This window comes from Enhydra lutris, unplaced genomic scaffold (assembly GCF_002288905.1).
Source record: "Enhydra lutris kenyoni isolate GAN:26980312 unplaced genomic scaffold, ASM228890v2 scaffoldscaffold22, whole genome shotgun sequence".
NCBI classification, from domain to species: Eukaryota; Metazoa; Chordata; class Mammalia; order Carnivora; family Mustelidae; genus Enhydra; species Enhydra lutris.
The window spans coordinates 14,606,969-14,612,354 of NW_019154106.1; positions in this window are offsets into that span (position 1 = coordinate 14,606,969).

A 5,386-nucleotide genomic window follows, 5' to 3' on the forward strand; every position below is an offset into this window, starting at 1 on the left:
TCCAGGCTCTTATGTTTTCTTACCTTTTTCTTATTAGCACTGAGAAATTAATTCTCTCTCATCCTCCTTTTCCAGCTGGTAAGTGGAACTAAAAATACTGGATCCATTTGTCTTGTTCCAAGAACAAAGTGCAGTTCATTTGAGAATATACAATGAAAGGTCTTATGGTACTAACTTGTCAAGTCCGTAGAAGAGTACTCCCAAAAATGTGTGAAGGGAAACAAACAGTTGTATAAGAAAATAGATAATATTAAGGATGGCAGATATTGCATGGAGCGCTGGGTGAGGTGCATAAACAATGAATTTTGGAACACTGAAAATAAAATAAAATAAAATGTAAAAAATTATATATATATATAATAAATAAAATATTTAAAAAATAAATTAAATGGAGCCAGTAGCATAATAATGGTGAAATTTTCTGGTTTTTTTTATTAATTTTCAATTTAGGTTGAATAGGTTTTGAATTGTCATATTTTAAAAAAAGTATGTATTTAACCTATGCATGATTTTTTTTACAATATAGTTTAAAATATGGTTCTTGTTTACCTTGATATATATATAATTTTATTTTCAATCCAAATGATTAAATATGTTTGATTTTGAAAGCCAAAAAAAAAAGAAAAAGAAAAAGAAAATAGATAACAGGATGTTCTTCATCAATTAATTGGTTTTACCCATGGATTTTGTATTCTGTGACAATGAGATGGATTGAAGATTTTATATCAGACATACATTTAGGATAAGGGAAAAAAAAAACATCGGCATTGGTATAAATTTGTTCTTGTTTCAACATTGAGCTTGGCAAAGTACTTCTTTATGAATCAGTTGAGAATATACAAGCCTAAATTTTCTTTATATGGAAGCATAGGATCAGTTAAATCCCAAGGTAGCGTTTCATTGAAATCATAGAACAAAAACTAGAGAATCAGAACTGTAGGCAAGGCAACTCTTGGTTTAGAGTGTATCCTGAACACTGGTGCAAGACTGAACATCTCTTACCACTAAGTCCAGTGCTGCTCAACCTACAGTGTTTAAGAATCAGTTGTGAAAATATAGATCAATAAATAAAAAGATCTCTAGCAGTGCCAATAAACTTTCTGCTGGGAATACCCTGGGGGAAGGGGAAAGAATCCATAAAAACCTCCCTGTGCCTCCTTCCTTTCTTTCCCTTTCCCTTGCTCTTTCTCTCCCCGACTCTCTTTCAATATATCACAGTGTAGTCACCCTTATTGTACTCACCCTTCTTCTTGTGATGATGTGAGATGATAAAATGCCTACATGATGAGATGAAGTGAGATGAATGAGGTAGGCATCGTGAAATAGCCTTAGGCTGCTATTGACCTTCTCACAACATATCAAATGCGGTCATCTGCTTCTGCACCATGGTTGACAGGAGGTAGCTAAAACCATGCAACTTGAAACATGGTTTTGCAAATAAGGAAACTTGAATCCAAGGTTGCACAAGTACTAAGAGGGTGATCAACATCTAAATCACCAGTTTAAACTATATGATTTGGAAGTTTGTGATTTTTTTTATTGTGCTTAGATGCTTTCTCCCAAATATAAAACAAGGCTTAAAACCTTCATCAATTGCACTCCAGATTTTCCTGAATGTCTTCTCTTAAAAATATCTAGCAACACAATTATTACAGAGGAGCTTAAAAATTTAAATTATGAAATCAAACTCTATATAAAAATGAAGACCTGCAGAAATTACAATTATTTTCTCTTTATCCTATATATCCATATATATATATATATGTTTTTGTATATAATATTATACATAAAATATATGTGTCAATGTGATCTTTCAGGTGGTTCCTTTAACTTTTTGTATCTGTACTATGTAACAGCAAACAGACATGGAGTACCTCTGACTCTCCTGTTTATCTTTCACCCAAAGAACCTTTCAGGAAAACATTGTTGGGAATAACCATGAATTAAAGTATGTGCAGGTCCTCGGGGGGAAACCTCCCACAGGCATTTTACATCAGCCAATGTGTGTGTGACTATAATTTGAAAAATAAAGCCCATATTATTATTTTTATTTTTTCCATATTATCTTTTTAAATTTAATTTTTTATAGTGTTCCAAGATTCATGGTTTGTGCACCACACCCAGTGCTCCATGCAATATGTGCCCTCCTTAATAAAGCCCATATTATTATAGTGGTCATATAGACACTTGAAGCTTACTTGATTGACTTTTTAAAAAAAAAAATTTATATATTTGTTTGTTTCTTTGTTTATTTTCTTTGTTTATTTTTTATTTATTTAAATAAATAATTTTTATTTATTTATTTTTTAGTTTTAGTTTATTTATTGTTTCTTTGTTTATTTTGTTTTGTTTCTTTGTTTATTATTGACTTATCTGAAAGAGAGTGTAGGGTAGCATAAGGAGGGTCCGAGGCAGACTCCCTGCTGAGCACAGAACCCAACTCCAGCTGGATCCCAGGACCCAGATAGCATGACTTAAGCTGAAATTCAGAGTTGGATGCTTACTGACTGAGGCACCCAGGCACCCCCTGATGTATCTCTTGAGGGTCATTAGCTGCATGATTCAATACTTTTGTATTCTTCCATCACTGATATAATGTGAATATGTATTTTTCTCTCCATCTCCTAGAATAATTTCTTCAGACTGGAGATGTATATTATACGTACACGTATTTTTTAATTCCTCACATCATGTAATGAGTTAAATATGCAAAGAGAGTATAGAAGAGTATTAATATTTACTCATCAACATAGAGTCATTGTCATTAGCATGAAGATTTTTGAAAGAATTCTCAATGGCTAATTACAACCCTTGGAATCTTAGAAGCCATATCCATTGTTTTGTGTCGCTAGGTATCATTGAATATAAGGGTCTCAGAATTTAGAAATGCTACAATGCACAATTAGTTACTTTCCTTATTTTATTGTGTTTTTGTTTTACTTTGAGTAAATCAGGTTGAGTAAATTGGAGTTCCCTGTTCATAGCAGCAATTCTCATGGGTCCATTTTAGGTCCATGTAAGTCTAATTTTACTTTATATTTTTTTCTGCATTGCTCATTTCCACTTCTGCTTGCCATTACTGTGCACCCTCTGTACTCAATTGTACTCAGCTCCACTAGCTCCAGGATATTACACATTCCTTGTGATTTTCCTACAACTGTCCACATCTTATAATCCTCTTACAATACGATCTGTAAAGAATGATATTTGACTGTCTTCTTGCTGCATGACCCTGCCTCAGGCATACACTTAGCAGTCTAGTCTCCAAATGCATAAAGCAAGTTTAGATAAATCCACATGAAGAAAAATATGAATCCATCTTCACAGTGGACGATTTCAATGTTCCTTTTTCAATGTTGGATGACTAAAGAAGACATTAAGTTCAGAGGGTATAAAAGATCTGAACAACAGAAATTAAAAGTTTATGGAGGTATGTATAAAAGCATACATCTAACAAGGAATATATATTTTTGTATGCATAGAAGGAGTATACATAAAATTAGCTATAAAGTTATTTTAAAAAGCCTCACCATATTTTTAAAAAGGTGACGTTATACAGAACTCTGAGCACAATAAAAGTTATAAGTAGATCTACATCTAGATCTAGGTAGATATGAATATAAATACACACACAGATACATCATTAAAAATTAAAATTTTACTATAAAACATAGTTAATTCATTAAGAAATGATACTGGAAATTTATATTGAAATATATTTGAAATATAAGGAACATAGTACCTGTCAGAGTTTATAGGATACAGGGAAAATGGTACTTTTAAAGGCAATGATAACCTTAATATTTTCACTAGAAAAAAAGAAAATCTGAAAAGGATTCTGTCTTTAGAAGATATCAAATAGAAATAGAAGACATCTATCTTTAGAAGCACATCAAAAAGTAATATGACACTACTGAGTATTTACCCTAAATATACAAATGTAGTGATCCAAAGGGGCACATGCACCCGAATGTTTATAGCTGCCATGTCCACAGTAACCAAACTATGGAAAGAGCCTAGATGTCCATCAACAGATGAATGGATAAAGAAGATATATATATATATATATATCTCACACATACACACACACTGGAATATTATGCAGCCATCAAAAAACTTGCCATTTGCAGTAACATGGATGGAACTAGAGGATATTATGCGAAGTGAAACAGCCCAATCAGAGAAAGACATTTATCATATGATCTCACTGATATGAGGAATTTGAGAAAGAAGACAGAGGATCATAGGGGGAGGGAGAGAAAACTGAAGCAAGATGAAACCAGAGAGGGAGACAAACCATAAGAGACTCTTAATTTCAGGAAACAAACTGAGGGTTGCTGGAGGGGAGGGGAATGGGAGAAATGGGATGGCTGGGTGATGAACATTGGGAGAGTATTTGTATGGTGAGTGCTGTGAATTGTGTTAAGACTGATGAATCCCAGACCTGAACCCCTGAAACAAATAATGCATTATATGTTAAAAAAGTAATATATAAAAGTATATGTTAAAAAAAGCAATATAAAAAAGACAAATCAAAGTAAAAATTAAAAAGAAACAAAATACAGAAGGAAGGCAACAAATTTTCACATTAGATCTTTGAGAAAAACCTTTCAAAATAGTTAAAGTTTCAGCCATATGGTTTAATATAAAAAAAAAGATAAACATATACTATTAATGAATGGTAATATAACTAATGATGAAAAGGGAGAGGAAAAATATAAAATAGTATCAACAGCTAAATGCCAATAAATCTGAAAGCATAAACAGAACAAGATGTTTCTACAAACTAGTTTATCAAAACTAACTCCAGAATTACAAAAGATAACTAATCTATTACTAGTTAAATTAAAACTAACAAAAATAATCCTTTAAAAGAAATATCAGTCTAAAATTGATTCACAACTTTTTTAAGATTTTATTTTTTTTATAAGAGAGCACAAGCTGGGAGAGGGCAGAGGGTTAGGGGAAAGAAGACTCCCTGCTGAATAAGGAACCAGATGTGGAGTTTGACCATAGGACACTGGGATTATTACCCAAGCTGAAGGCAATCACTGAACCAACTGAATCACTCAGGCACCAGAGGGATTTATAACATTTTACTATAATTTTCAAAAATAGACTTTCCCACTCTTGTAGAGTTTCACATAGAGGAGTAAAAATCAAACTATCATTAATTCATTTTGCAAGACTATTTTTATGAGGAAACACAATCACTGATCCTTGTCCCTCTAAAATTGACTAAAATTCTTTTTTTTAAAAGATTTTATTTAGGGGCGCCTGGGTGGCTCAGTGGGTTAAAGCCTCTGCCTTCGGCTCGGGTCATGATCCCAGGGTCCTGGGATCGAGCCCCGTGTCAGGCTCTCTGCTCAGCAGGGAGCCTGCTTCC